Source organism: Camelus bactrianus, chromosome 15, assembly GCF_048773025.1.
Source record: "Camelus bactrianus isolate YW-2024 breed Bactrian camel chromosome 15, ASM4877302v1, whole genome shotgun sequence".
NCBI classification, from domain to species: Eukaryota; Metazoa; Chordata; class Mammalia; order Artiodactyla; family Camelidae; genus Camelus; species Camelus bactrianus.
Window position 1 is genome coordinate 16,104,055 of NC_133553.1, and position 16,210 is coordinate 16,120,264.

At 47.1% G+C, this 16,210-nt stretch overlaps 1 non-coding gene across 1 annotated transcript; it reads right to left on the bottom strand.

The window, feature by feature from the left end:
* Positions 1-235: 235 nt before the first annotated feature.
* Positions 236-342, bottom strand: LOC123617406 (U6 spliceosomal RNA). Its single transcript, XR_006725531.1, has one exon. It is a non-coding gene; the product is annotated as a U6 spliceosomal RNA (small nuclear RNA).
* Positions 343-16,210: the final 15,868 nt, after the last annotated feature.

Genomic DNA, 16,210 nt, shown 5'->3' on the forward strand with positions numbered 1-16,210 from the left:
TGGTAATCCCATACACTTTATTTTTTATCTGAAACATTTTCTCTCTAAATGTTTAATACAGTTCTCTTTTCTCTCTTCCATGTCTGTATGAACTTGAATGTGTGGATCACAGTTATAGGAACTGTTCAGTGTCCTCATCCGCTAATTCCAACACCTGTGTCGTTCTGGGTTTTGATTGTTTCTTTCCTCACCGTGTGCCATGCTTTCCTGCTCCTTTGTATGCTTGGTCATTTTTTTTAATATAGAATATGTCACGAATTTGCGTGTCATCCTTGCTTAGGGTCCAGGCTAATTGTCTCCGTATCGTTCGAATTTTAGTGTATGTGCTGCCAAAGTGAGCTCTGCTTGGTAAGTTTTGGTTGGATACCAGAGTTTGAATAACTTTCCTGTGCACACCCAGGACTCGTACCAGAATGCACTGTCGGAGTGCTGCTGAACTCGGGTCCAGCTGCTCACTGCTCAGGAGACAAGTGTTGTAGGAAAGGGAAGGCTGCTTTATTCAGGAGGCTGACAACCTGGGGAGAAGGTGGACTTGTGTCCAAGAACCAACTCCCACTGCTAGTCAGGGGCAAGAGCTTTTAAAGGGAAGTTTTGGGGGTGTGTGGGCAGAGGGAGGGGATGCATGCGGAGCAGCCCAGTTAGTGCTGACAGTCACCCTGAAACTGGTCATGCAGTGGGCTGAGCAGTTTTAAGTACAGTTAATCTTGAACTCCAGGCTCAGTTTGTGGCCATTTCCTTGAGGCCAGTTCTTGGAATTGTGCAAGATAGAGCACAAGCTTGCCTCTTCTTTCTTTAAACATAGTAAACATGTTTCATCTGTTCGGTTTAATAATAAACATGATTAATCTCTGGCTAATCATTCCGATACACCAAGTCTTGATAGGCCGTTTCTTTGTACCTCGTTTTCTTGATTTTTGATCATGGTGTCTTGTTTCCTTGTATACTAGCTGTCTTTGCTTTGTGTTATGACTGTGTTTTCAAAATTATTTGAAGGTGTAATTTGAGGGTTATAATGTTGTCCCTCTTTCCCATGGATGATACTTACTTGCACTTGTCTGCCGGGAAGCTGAGAGAGTTCTGCCCCGGGACCACCTTCGTACGCATTCAGGCTTCAATGCCCCTGGGCGGCGGACATTTCTGCCTGACTGCTGATCTCCCTCAGGCTGAGTTTCTCTTCCCTGGAGGGGACAAACTTAAAGTGAACTATGATCAACAGAACAACCACCTGGAGACAGCCTTGAATTTAACTCCACCCACCTGCCCTCCAAAGTTGCCAAGACGCAGCTGATCTTCACAGCTATTTCTTCCAGGCTCTCAGATGCCCTGGAGGTGTAAGTTGACGTGAGTTTTGAAATTTGATCTGTATGTTCTTGGTGTTTTCTCTTCTTCTGGCCTTGTAATCCTTCACCATTTGGTTAGTACTGGGATATAATTTTAGACTTTTAAAAAATTATCCATTTTATTAGGAAAGTTGGTCTAAGTTTTCTGCCTTACCATTTCCAGAAATGTACGTCTTGGCTACCTTGTAATTTCTATCCCAATATGAAGTCTTCATTCAAGCCCTCATAATTTTCCCACAGGGAATATTCAAATAGGTTCCTAATTAATGCCCTTTCAACCAGTCTGTCTTTTTATCAAGCACACGTCATGCGCCAGGGACCATGTAACAGTTGCTGATAATCTCACAACTACCCTAGCGTAGGGACTATTACTTCCTCATCTCAAGGATAATGAAGATGATTCACAGATGTGAATCTGAGCAGCAGCAGTGGGACAGGAGCTGGGCCCCGAGCTGTCTGACTCCAGAGCCCCTGTCCACGGCTGCCGTGCCTCAGTGGCTCTGGCCGCCGTGACACTGGGACTCAGTCTCCCCAAATGTGGCACTGCACCAGAAGAGCCGGGACGCAGGGCAGGGCCTTTCTTCTCTACATCCACATTCACACAGAGTAAGAGTTCAGAGGATGAACTGGTGCTCATACTGCGGTTTGATGTGTGGACATCACTAGCTCCATCTTTCATCACTCAGGATTCTGCTTATCAGCCAGACTCTGGATCTAACTCTGCATTAGCCACAGTGGACAGAAGTGTGACTGCTCTTTCTAGAGGAGGGGAACCTAGGATGGGAGACAAAGTGCCACACCCTGGATGCCTCAATGAGACACTGTAGATGGTGGCAATGACACGGCCTGCCCAGTGTCGATTTGACACTTTTACTCAGACCCCAGGCTTCAATACTTACTTTTGTCACTAGTAAGAGTTCCAAGATCACCTCAGTAGACATCGTGAGAAATAGCACCTTCGAGGTCAAACAGCAAGGAGACAGCACCACACCCACTATTTCCGTCGAGGTCCATTTCGTTTCAGAGGACTTCAAACCGCAACGGTGTAAGCTTGCTTGCTCTTCTGCTTTACTATTTAGGTCAAATCCTTATTTTCCTTCAACCCGTAGGGGGAAAATGCAATAAGTGAGGGCAATGAAGGAAAAAAGAATTCTACATCTTGAGTTTCCAAAGAGTTAAAAAGCTTCTTTCGGGTGCAGTGTCCTGAAGAGGTGCTGCGTGGGCTCCCCCCCAGCCTGGGTGAGGGTCCAGAGGGGAGTCTGAGGGGTCTCTGTGTAGGATTCCTTTTTTTCCATCAAGTGACCTCCCTTCACTGCTTCTGCTCACCATCTCCACCCTTCATCTTGTTGTAGCATGGTGTGAAAAATGAAGTCTGGTGTAATTACTCTTTTCTGGTAGCTTCTCATACAGAAGCACCAGGATGAGAAAGTCTGGAGGGTCTGGGCTTTCACACATGGGCTTGATCTCTGAAAGCACAAGTAAGCTTTGATCAAATCTGGGACAAAATCAAATCGCCCCCTGGACAGTGGGCAGGCGTGAAGGATGAGTTATACGGTTACAGAGAACTTAAACTATTGACAGAAGATTAATCTCAAGAGGATTGTTGATGCATAAGTAAGTTTGTCCCTAAAATAAAATCATGCGCACACTTAGTCTCTCATTCTAGGAACTCCTGGAATTCCATCTTTACGTGCAGACCAATACATGAAAAACAAACTTCTCTGCTAACTTCCTAAGAGCTTTAATGTGAGTAAGATTACAGATCTATTGATACAAGAAGGTGTTCAACAATGGGAAATTTGACAGAAAGGTAATCACTTTAAGGTCCAATGATTTAGTCTGGTAAACTTACCCACTGAGTTGCAAACAAGATTCAGTAAGTGTGAGAGTCTTTTCCATTTCTCTGTACCCTCTGTGTGTGTAACATTGAGGTACAGCCTTTGATGCTGATTCTGTGTTCATAAAAAGAGATGTGAACAGTGAAATTAAAAGTATTTTGGAAATTTTCGTAGTGATGAAATACCGAGGTCCACTCTTCGCAACATTTCTCGGTGAGCACTCTTGAGCACCTGCTCAGGACAGAGGACTTGGCGTTTTAAACTAGTCATCAGCTACCTTCCCACCTACCTTTAGATCTTTTTCAAAATCTATTTGAAAAAGAACAGTGAAATTTCTATATTAAAATGTTATTAGAAGGAAAAGTCAATGCCTTATCTTTTTAATTATATTTTAATTTAAGACATAGAGATCTGATGTCCAAGAAGGATGGACAAGATGATGGAATTTAGGGTTTGCTGCTGTAGTTGTTTGTTTATATTATTAAAGAGAAGTGTCCATCCACTAGTGTGCAAAATGTTTTCCCCATGTGATCTTGAGCGAGTTCCTTATCTGCCCCATGAGGAAAGGTCCCTGAAGGCAGTGACTGACACTTTGCATCTCATTGTCTAGAAGAATGTTTTATAAAAGGAATCATTCAGAGAATAAACAGCTGGCTTATTGAATGTCTGGCTGACTAAACAGATGAATGAAAAACTAATCGTCACAATTCATTATGAAGTCCCATAGCGCGCCCTCACATTCATTTCCATCATTAATAAGTACGTCGGAAAAGCTGACCTTAGGAGCGCCGAGAGCGGCGGTCCTCACGTTTACACTCACAGGTGAGCGTGGTGCCTAGAGTCAGCCTCCCTGGCCCGGGGCCGTGATCAGAGGCGAGATGAACGGGCAGACACGTGCACTGACGTGACAGCTGCCCTGACGGGGCTCTGAGGCCGCGTGGTTGAGGCCCCCGGCTCTGTGTCACAGGGACCTGGCTCGGCGGACACCATCCCACCACGCCCTGTCTAAGGTATGAGTCTCTTAGAGCCGGTTTTCTTCCTTTGTGAGCGGGAATAATTACAAAGATGTTGTGAGTTTTAATCAGATAATGCAGGAGACGTGTTTAGCGTAACAGCTAATAAATGATAGCTACTGTTAATGACACAGCGAGCTGCTGATGTGTCCTTGACAAGGCTCAGTGGGGTTAGGGTGGGAGTGCAGAGTTGTACCCGGGGAAAAGAAGGCAGCGATGGTGATACGTCTGTCATCCAGACCGCAGAGTGAGGCACCTGCGTACGTGCCTTTACTTAGGCACCACAAAGAAGGCAGTTGTGAGCTGAAGAGCAGAAGGTGGGAAGAGGCTCATCAACCAGCCAGGGGCAGAGCCAGGCGGCAGGAGCGCCACGGCCTCCCCGGGGAGGTGGCGGGAGGCCTGGTGACCAGCGGGGAGCCCTGCGGAGCTGCTGCTCGGGGTGGACGAGGAGGAGCAGGGGATGGGGTTGGGCACGGGGTCAGGGCCAGCTTGTCATGTTGCAGTGGGGCCTCGGGGCAGGGAGCGAAGGAAGGCGGGGTGGTGCGGGATGCTGAGAACCAGCCACTGCGGTGTACCCCCGCACCTCTCAGTCTTGCCGTCCTCCAGAGGGTCTCCTAGCACCGCGGAAACTTGTTTTGAGCACTGGAATGGTGGAGCCTGGGTTACGGGGACATGGAGAAAATACGAAAAACCGTTCTGAAAAGGGAGCAGTCTCTCTGACGTTATTGAATGGAATCACGTGTGAGGTTGTCTCAGTTCACAGCCGGGGGGAGAGACGAAGATGCCCCAAAGCCCCCAGTGACCGTGGTTTCCGTCTCCGCAACGCCGGCCTCCGCCGCCGCCTCCGCGCGACGCGCAGATGGCGGCGCTGCGTCGTCCGAAGCCGCGGGGCCCGGTCTCCGCGCGGCGCGGGGCGCCCTGGCTCCCGGCGGAGGCCCCGAGGGAGGTCCGGCTGCCCCCCCGGCCGGCGGAGAAGCTGGGGAGGGAGGAGGGAGGAGGGCGGGGACCCGGGGCCGGGGGCCGGCCTGCGGGGCGGCAGCGCCCGGGCGGGGGGCCAGCTCCCCGCGGCCCCGGGGAAGGGGGGCAGGCGGGATGGACAGACGCATCGCCTCCCCCGCCGGACGCCCGCCGGGCTCTGCGGCCGGAGCTGCCTGAGCCGTCGCTCAGGGCAGGCCGCCCTCCGGACCACGAGGGAAGGATGCCTCGGGAGCCCTGCTCCGGGCTCCGGGCCCGGCTCAGCCGAGGGCGAGGGCGGCGGACCCGAGGGCAGGGCAGGGCGGAGCCGGACAGAGCCCCCGGCCCTGGGGGGAGACGCGTCTGCCCCAGGCGCTCGGCAGCGACGGCGCGACCCTGAGGGACACAGTCCTCGAGGCCGTCCGGCAGGCGGGCACTGAGCTCTGAATCCAGTACCCCCGCCCCGCAAACCCAAAGCCGAGGGTCCTGAGCACACTCACACCGAAGAAAGCAGAACTCCGCGACTTTGATTTCCAAGCAGTCGCTGGCTCCATGCGACCTAGCATTTGCCCCCTTGGCCAAGCCCGGTGCCCTGGAGCTCCTGCGACACACCTGTGCCCCCTCCACGGCGCCAGGAGCCGTAGGTAGCCCCGCGGCCCACACGGTGCGCGTGCGCACACGCGGGGGGGGGCTCGCGGGGGGGGGGTCTCGGCGTTGGTTCTCACGGATGCGAGCGCGCCAGACCCGCTGGGCTGTACTTTATTGGGGGCGAGCCCCTCCATGCAGTATCATCCCCCTGGTGTTTTAACCCCACGTGCTACGTAAGTAGGAGAACGGCCTCCCAGCTCCAGCCGGGAGGAAAGAGTTGGCCAATTAAAATGCGAACCACTCGATTGAAATGGCTCTGTTACGAGGAGACCATATTGTAAGTTCGCACGGAACAAAGGTTCTGCGCGAAATGTCTTCTAAGGTTGCACGTTCTGCTCAAACAGGTTTGAAGTAAGCAACAGATAAACAAAATCTCTGGTTAGAAGGAAACAGATAAACGACCTCTTTGTAGAAATAATGCTCTCCCCGCTTTGACACTGACTAATTGACAACTATGTGGGTCCTTTTCTTTCTTTCTCTTTTTTTTTTTTCCCCTTCCAGAGGGAAGAAAAGATTTGAGTTGGCTCCAATCCCATTAGCACGACTAGCTGGACACAAGCCATCTGTCACAGCTGCTGCTTGCTCTAACTGCCACTCTAATTGACAATGAACTCAGAGACCTGCAATAATCGTGGCTGCCCAGTAACTTCGGCAGGTAATGCCTCCCTTTTAGGGTCCATCAAGTCCCATCTGTCTTTCTCCCGGGACTCTGCTCTTGGTGAGCCTGCAAAGCTCTGCTCAAGCCCAGGGCTCACCTCATTAGGGCGGCCCTCTGGGCCTGGGGGACAGCCAGCCCCGGGGTGAAACTGAAAACCTCCTACAACTCGTCCTAAGATTTTAATCCCCCTGCCAGGCACTCACAGCACCTGCCGTTCAGGCCGAGCAGTGTGGGGGGCATTTGCACCAGCTGCTTTTGCTTGTACTTGTTTTTATAAGGAATGCTTACTTCTGTGCATTTTCTTGACCAGGGCGTTTCAGTAAATTTTCCTTACCTTTTTTTCTCTTTTTCTGTCTGTTTTTCTTTAAAGCGGAGAACTGCATGCTCCTTGGAGATGGGCCTGAACATAGTGATGAGGTCGGCAAGGGTGGTGGAGACGACAGTGTGTTTCATCAGCTGGAACCACACGGTGACCTGCATTGCGTCGCGGGCGGGTATTATCACGGTGCACTGTCTCCAGGCTGTCATTGGTCAAACATCTTGTGGGTGTGAGTGGCCCCACCGGTGGACAGCATGGCTCCCCAGCCTTCAGCAGCATCAGGGCAGCCCCAGGGAAGGGGCGAGATGTGCGCCGGGCTTCAAGATGCCAGTATGAGGAGGCGCTTTGCCGTTGGGCCTGGGTACCACTGATCAGAGCATGAGCCGGGACAAGAGCCTACAGCTGTGCAGATGGGGCAGCCTGAGGGCATCTGAAGAGGTGCACAAGCAGTGTCTGATGCAGTCATACTGAGACAGGAGGGAAGGGGACAGGGCACAACCATTGAAAGAATGACATAGCTTTTGAGGCACTGACAAAACTGGTTAGAACCAACTGTGCCCAGTATGGCAGAAGATTCAACTTCCAGCACCTTGAGCCTCATTATAGACTCATTATAACACATTAGCTGCTAAAGGACACCCCCACAGGTGCCATGACAGTTCCCAGGCTGACCATAAACGGCCAAAAGTGGGTGGGGCCCAATTCCAGGAAATCCCCACCCCTTCCCCAAAATAGTTGGACTAATCCTTCCACATGTTAGCCTATGAAATTACCCAACCCAGCTGGCTGGACCCTGGCCCTTGGGTGGCAAGAGAGGAGTGTCCTGCTGGGATGCACAGGACGTCTCCCACAGAGGGCCACCTCGCCAAGGTTGAGAAAAGTAACTAATCTACCTAAAAATACAAATAGAAATCTGGACAATATGAGGTGGCAGAGGAATATCTTCCAGGCCAAGGCACAAGAAATCCTCCAGCCCATGAAAACGAGCAAGCCCATGCCGTGGGGCCGCTCTCCCTGCTGGGGCGGCCTGCGCTCTGTCGATGGAGCATGTATCTCCCTGCATAAGCCCACTTTCGCTTTACTATGGCTCAGTCTTGAATCCTTTCTTGCTGGACGCCAAGGACCCTCACTTGGTGAGGTGCATCCTGGGGACTCGCTGGAGACCTAGAACATGACCATCCTCTCCCGCCCCATTTTCCTGCAGCAATATTACTGCCTGAGGGAGGAAACAGAAAAGCCTAATGCAGCAAGGTCAGTACTTCGATGGGAGACCCATGAGACAGTCTGGGAAACCCAAAGCGGTCAGTCTAACCTAATTCAGTCTCCAGGAATCGCGGACGACTCCCCAGCTGGAGGGGAGCCCAAATAGCGCTGAGCATGTGCCACATGTGTACAGCGGGAAGGACGGGAAGGGGATGGGAGACGTCAAAAGAGAAAACTGAACACTGCAAGGGGGAGGAGCAACGTATTCGAAGGACAGAAGGCAAGAGAATCAATGCACTTCTTATTTTTTTTAACAGTTTGCACATCTTCACAGTATTAATAAGTGAAAACCAGGTGGGTCCAGTCAGTTGTCCTTTTTCTGGTCCTCAAGTTTTTCTTTACTGCAACATCTTCAGGCACCAATGAGAAGCCGGAGGGTTCTCTGCACCACCCAGCCCTTCGCTCAGGCTCCTGCCCAGAGCACCGCACCTGAGGGCAACTGTGTGACAACGCGAGGGCAAGGCAGGGCACTGGGATCCATTTTGGAGGCACCCCAAATTTATACAAAATGTGTACTTTTTTCTTAATTAATTTATTTTTTCCCACATTTATTTATATGGAAACTCCTCTTCTCAATTGGAAACTCTGCAAATAACCTTTACTTCTCTTCTCTGGTTGACTTTCTTAAATTGATATACTTGAAAGGTGGTAAAGTCCAAGGATGAACGTGTGACTTCAGGCTCAGCCCTGGGGTGTCTGCCCAGGTGCGACTGGTGCTCTTACTCGAGAATCGATTGCAATTTACCTTTGTTTATGATTCAAATTTGTATTTAAGTCTGTACAAATATGGCCTCAAGCTGTGTTTATGATGTTATAACTGACTTTCTCAAGTCCAGAATATTGTAAATACATCCCATGTTTTTAACAACCTTTATCATGATGTTAACGACTACATAATATTCCCTTGTGTGCCCACACTATAATTTATTTAAGCAATTGTCTACCCTATTTAGTTTATTTCCAAAGCTTTATTGATGCATTAAAGATTTTAGTAGATAGATCTTTGCCTTTTTGTCTAAATATTTCCTTATGTAAACAATTTGATTTAGAATTATCGAGGATTCATATTTTGATATATATTTCCTAGGGTGCATCACCAGTAAAACTATTAGGAAAGATTTTAACATAAGAAGGATTTGTTGGATATCTATCTGTGATTTGCAGAATACTGTGTTGAGAAACATACAAACAAAATACAAGATGCAAACTTACTTTTAGTAATTTATGACTCAACTAGGGAAATACATATTTCCACATATGTCACAGGTATATATATACAATATGACATATATATTATTTGTTTTCATTTATATCATTATATATATTTTTTTCAAGTTAGAAAAAAATTAGGTCAGTGTCGACAAAAAAGTCATAAACGACAGAAGAGGGCCTCGTGCTCTGTGCCTCGTACACCTCTGAGCATTCCTAGGCACCTCTCTCTCTGTGTAATTCACAGGCCAGCAACACACCATCACTCGTGTTTGTTTTCCCAGCTCTCATCTTTCATCTGCCTCCAATGCCCTGCATCCCTCCGTCCACTAGGACAGCTGCTACGTGTCTCTCACAAACTGTCTCTTGATTCTGGGTGAAGGTTTTGCTCACCAAGGAGCCCCAGTATATAGGGCTTCTAACCTTGAAGGGCCCTTGTATAACCTTCAGGAGGAAGCTATGAACTTTAATAGAAAGAATGCTTTTTTATTTATTTAGCCTCCGACTGAAATTTACATTCAATGAGTACACTCAACAGATGGTAGGAGCTGGCAAGTGCTTGTGATTGGGTCCCCATGATGGATATGCTTTGGTGATCTTAAAATAGGGTTTCTGTCCTCAGAATTATGACAGTCATCAGAGATACTCCTACATCTCGTGACTTAATCATGTAATGCACTGATAAAGAAGCCTATATATTTATTTATCACAAATAGGTTCTTTAAATATATATGTGTATTTCAACACAATATCATTGATTTCTTTTGAAATTCTATTATATGTGTGTGTGTGTGATTCTGTGTGTGTGTGTTTATGTGTGTGTGTTTTCTAAGAAGGGGTAGCTAAGTTACAGCAATTTCCCATGCAGAAGGCACACAAAGATGCCAGCGCCTGTATCCTAAAAGACACAGTCATGCCCTTCCCAGTATCACGTCTCACGCCCGCGCTGTAGCGTTGCCCGTCGCATGCTTCCTGTGGGTACCGCTGCCTCCCTGCTCAACTATGATACCCTCAGGGTGGAGACAAGTTTCCGATTTACATCGCTAAGCCACAGTCCAGGGTCAAATGTGAATTAACCATATGAGTGTTTATTGAACTAGACAAACAGAAGCGAATCTTTAGGGAAGGTTCTTTGAATTGAGATGAGATTTATCATGGACCTTGGAAACCAAAAGGGCTTGGATTAACAAGGGGCACCGGAGGGGAGATGTAAAAGGGAAAGTGTGTAAAGACAAAAGTTACAGCGGACACGTGCGGTAAAGGAAGGTGTCGGCGGGGGTAACGGGATGTAGCCTCTCATCCTGTAAATTTAGCTGAATGTGAGCAAAGGAAATGAGCCCCTGCGAATGGTCATGAATGTGAACTGATGCCTCAGTCCACACGTGAAGGTCTTAGCATCAGGGGCTGACATTAAGATCTCTTTCAGCTTCATATTGTTTTTTGAAAGTACAAGTAAATGGTACCCCTAAGATAGTATTTTAGAAAAGATGACAACAGCCCATAATTTTCACCTATTAAAAAAGCATTATTAAAATATTTTTGGTGGGATAGTCTTTGTCATAAAAAGTGTTGGTGTTGAGCAATTTTCAGGAAACTGCTGGGTTAAGATATTAAAACAAAATTAGTTATCTTAAAACCCATCCAGCCTTCTCTGTGCTAAGGTTTGTTGTAAATCCCTGAGGAGGAGCGGATACAAACAGCCTGACTCACGCTTATGTGGATCAGGAAGACATTCATCCCTGGGTGCCTCTCCAGGCTGGCGCTTCTTAGAGTGTATTTTGGGCGACGCCTGCCTATACCCACTTTTCCCCTATCTTAACGTGCTAAATATGGAAGTGCACACTTATTTATAGAACGGTAATGCTTGCTGAGCCTTGGAAAATGCGGACAGTTTAAAAGGACATCTCAGCTGTCCCTGCTTGATTTAAATCCCGTAAGTCGCTTCTCCCTCTGGTTTCTTATCAGTATTTCCTGATATGTCTTGTGGACACTGTCTACTTAAATCTGAGGCATGAAATGACTAACAATTGGGGAATTACAGTGCTCAATTCATGCAGAAGAGTGTCTACGTCTAGTTATTAGCGGGTCCTGGCGAGAGGACCACCACCCCGATCACGGGAGGCAGCAGCTGGGTTTTCTTTGGAAACCTCCCATCCGGGTTACGTGATCTTTAAAAAGACACGTATGGGGAGAAAAATGCGAGCACTGATCACCAAGAACAGGGATCTGATTACTGGTTGTGGAGAATTCTATCTCCTAATTCCATTTTTCCTGGGGTTCAATTACAGGCTAGTCGCTAAAGCTTTGTTGTTGTTTTAATCCGGCAACGCAGCTGTAAGGAGTATTCGAAGGAGAAAGTTGAGGTTCCTTTTAAAATATGTTACACATCCACCACGACACTTGCTGATGAGAAATGACTTGTTTACCTTCTTAGTTAGAAAGAAGCATCAGAAGCAGAAGCGCATCTGAATTTAATTATTTGGAAGCTCCATCCAAACTTTTTCAAAGGATATATATATATATATATATATATATATATATATATATATGTATGTGTGTGTGTGTGTGTATGTATATATGTATATATATATATATATATATATATATATATATATATGAACACCTGATTAAATCAAAAGCATAGTTTATAGCTCTTAGCTAAGGGCCGCCTAGCAGGTAATAGTCAGAGTGGCTATGATTCCAGCTGGACTAACCTAATTATCGATAAGAAATAACAATAGTAAGCTCAGCCTTTTGCCTTCTGAGATGGCCCACCCTCTGCCTGTGGAGTGTGCATCTCCCTGAATAAGTCTACTTTCACTCAAAGAAAAAAAAAAAGGAAGCTTAAACTGAGAGGACTCAAGAGAGAAACAGACTTAAAATATCTTATTATCTTGTATTTATTTTTTAAAAATCTAGATTTTCCTGAAGATCAGTGCCAAAGTTTTTCCTTATGCCTTTATTACTATTAAAAAAACAAAAACAAAAATAAGAAAACAGGAGAGGTAAGCTCAGATAATCCCTGTGTGACTGACTCTCACTGATCCCTCTGGAAGTCCCTCACCGCTCACATGAGGACATGAGAGGCCCAGGACTGACAGGGTTTATGGTAAATTTCTTAGACTTACACGCCCTACCTCTCACTCTCTTCCTCCATCTCCTACCTCCATCTCCGTCCTCTGTTCCCTTTCCACGATCCATACTCCCACGTAAGTCCTTCTAAACCAGTGCATGACTGTGTTCCTTCCAGGCCTGTGCTCCGTTCTGATCTCTGCAGAGAAGATCCAGACGAGTCTGGGGTTTGACTCTGGCTTCTCTAACAAACAGTTCTGTGACACTGAATAGTTGTCTCAAACTCTCAGAATTTCAATTTCATGAAAACTGGGGACAGTACATTGGAGGTTGCTGTGGAATTAAATGAGATAGTATCCCTATGCTTGAAAAATGGTATCTGTGCATTGTTTCCCACCCCACACCCCATGGCTAGCGCTCACTCTCTCCGCCCCACGTGTGGCCATGGCCTTCGTGCTGTTGGTCACGCTCCCCTGCCTGCACCTCCCCCTCCCGACGTCTTCCCCCGCCCACTTCCTGGAGCTCGTCAGACCTCAGCTTCTTCCTCACTCGCAAGGGGAACTTTCTCCAGCCTCCCTGACAACTTGCATCTCACCTTATTCTCTTACATCTTCATGTGCTTCATGGAGACCTTCTCATAGTTGTTCTTTTTTTAAAAAAAAAAAAAAACACCACTTTTATTATGGTATAATTCCTGTCCAGTAAAGTACACATAGTTCAGCTGTACAACTTGATGAACTGTGGTAGATGTAGACGCCCATGAAACCACCACCACAGCCAAGGTGGCTAGCATTTGCATCACGCCCCAAACGGTGCAAATCGCAAACTCCCAATATCCCTTCCCACCCCTTCACCCCCAGGCAACCATAAGTTTGTTGTCTATGTCTGTGAGTCTGTTTCTGTTCTGTAGATACGTTCATTTGTGTCCTTTTATTCAGATTCCGCGTATAAAAGATACCATATGGTACTTTTCTTTCCTTTTCTGACTTACCTACTTAGAGTGACAGTTGTCCTGTTTTACTTAATTGCATGAGGCTGCAGATTCCATGATAGGAGCTTCTGCTGTCTCACCCCCACTGCCTAGCACAGCGCCTGCGAGACAGTAAGCCAAGACAGCGGCTCAAATAATGGGGTATCTTATAAATCTGTGATTCTATGAACAGCCTTCCGAGCCATGCCCTTTCCCTACCAACTCAAACCACGTCCTGGAGGAAAGAAAGCTGGGCAGTATCCCTGAGTCATTCTTCTGATCCGAGCCCTCGGGGTGTGGTCCTCTACCAGAAATCCCGCATGAAGGGCGTGAAGTTGCTCTTCATACAAGGAGAGAAGTGGCAGTGACTTGTACCCTTCCGTGATTCATTAAACAGATAGCATGCCAATGTTAGCTTCCATAAGTCTTGACTTTCTGCAGGTCTATTTCAGATGACTCAAATGGTAAAAAAAAAAAAGTATTCTCCCCATATTAAATTGTCAAGGTTAGTGTTTAAAAGTCTTATACATTTGGTCCCCTCCGCCTTCCTCGTTCCCATGGGCACATTTCCTTGTGTATGTTTGAAATGTACGTTAACATTACCGTGAAGCAAGAGGAGTTGCCCAGAGGAAAGGACCTTCAAGGCAGGTCCAGACACTGTAGCAGACAGTCTATCTTAGTATTTTCTGCAAGTCCTATTCATGGAAAATAACACTTTGTGTGCTGGGTCTCTAGGCTAGCTGAAATCTATGTTAGGGAGATGCTGTCTTGTTGGAGGAAAAAAAAAAGCACTTAATTCTTCTCAATATTAAAAGACAAAACTTTCAGTAAAGGTTAGTTTTTCAAATTGGAGACCAATTATAACTGTCAGTGGTTCCTATCACCCAAATGCTGGCTCAGAAGCGAGAGCGCTGTCTGGTTGAGATTAGCTGCACATTTAAATGATTATTGACTGAGCGTTTGAACAGGGCCGTGGGAAAAATGGATGTTGGAAAATGCAACTTGAAAATTGGATCCGTGCCATTGATTAAAGGATCCACTGGGAATAAAATTAAGGCTTTGCTGGGTCTACTGAGTTTTGATCTTGGTTCTACGAAACACTGATATTTCTGCCCCAAGATTTCAGCAGGGAAGTGGCTGCTCCCCTGCAAGTTATCCCTTGTTAATACAAGAACTTAGAGTTAGATGTGCTCCTTCCCTATGAGGGAACTGGGGATGACTTGCACACGCTCGTGCAACGGTATCGCAGATACTGAAACGTGCGACCAGGCAAAAGCACACAGGTGACTTAAAGGAGTAAATCTGACTGCGGGCTATTAATAAATGTCACTATTGATGGTTGGTAAAGTCAACATTGTGCTCGAAATATCCTTAGCGCTGAAATCAGCATAAAAAATGTCTGCAGCGCTCCTACGTACGGTGGGTGTGGTCTTGAGTGTCGTCTAACGATGTAAATTCAAATAGACCCACATTCTGGAAACCCAGCACCAGCTCCCTTTACATAAGCCGCGTGAACAAGAAACAGGCAGGGAAAGTGCTTTCTCGTGTCCCAAGATTTCTTTGGCCCAAGAACACGAATTACTGAACACGTTTGAATCCATGGAAACTTGGGTTTGTGCATTTGAGGAGCCTGAGAACTAATGATTGTTACTGAGTGTCTTTGTTGATTAATATATTGGAAAGGATTTTTTAAATTAGGCAAACAAAAAAGTTTGTAAATTAGAATTGAGTTGGTCCCTAGTCTAGTCTAATCTAACACAACTCCTCATATTAGTTATTTTTTCCAGGGAGCACCAGTAGCTAGTGACAGAACTGAGATGAAAACCCGAGGATGTGAGACTGAGTGTGGATCACAGGGCAAGACGAGGCCGTTGTAGGACACCTTTTTTCCCACGCATCCTGAGGTATCACCCTAGCTGGGAGGGGCTGGGGAACCGGCAGGGCAGGAAACCCCAGAGGTGAAACGGGGGACCTATTCTCCCCTTGGCCACTCCAGCGACAGCACAGGGGATGGAAACGCAAGGTCAGGGAGCAGTCCTGGGGATGCTCTCTGAGGAAAAGACGGGAGATCACTCAATCTGGAAGCTGAAGACAGCATTTAATTTTTGTCACAAGCCATTGATCCCAGTCAGGAAGAGGGATGGATTTGGCAACCAAGGCTGAACAGTCAGTAGCAGGTGGACTGGAGAAAACCTCTTGCTGTGTTCACTTCAGGAATCACTTCAGTTTGCCCTCAAAGATGTCCGGAGAGCAGCCGGAATGTGCAGTTCCTTAGACTGGTTGGAGAGTGAGCCTGCGTGTGTGTGTGCACATGCGTGTGTGTGCACATGTGTGTGTGTGCACATGCGTGTGTGCGCATGTGTGTGCACGTGAGTGTGTGCATGCCTGTGTGTGCCTGTGTGTGTTTGCACGTGTGTGTGTGCATGTGTGTATGTGTGTGTGTGAGGAGCAGGTTAATGAAAGCAGACAGCTGAAAAGAGGGAGGATTGTTTCCTCTAAGTATTAAACATGTGTTCCCTACTCCCTTCTGTTTGAGTGAATATTTTCTACAAAGTTATTAGACTCAATACTGTGCTGTGTTGCTAAGAGTATTCTCAGGGCGATGTGTTTCCTACAACACAGCAGAAGAAGAACCTTTCTATTATCTTTATATCGGGTTTGATAGTTGTGACATCTGTCCCTCGAATAATAATTATTTAAGTACGTGATTTGTAGCTAGAAAGGATTTCAGTGTTTCCGAGACCAAGAATGTGTGCTCGGTACAAAGTAAAAGCAAAACAAAATCTTCCTAAGATGAACCAGTATATTAGCTATGCCGTATTTCTACGCAAGCGGGTCAGCAAAGAGCTGACGCTTTTTAGATAGTGCTTCCAGGCGACTCACCCAGTTTTAGCTGCTCTCACTTTCACAGGACGCAGGGAGCACA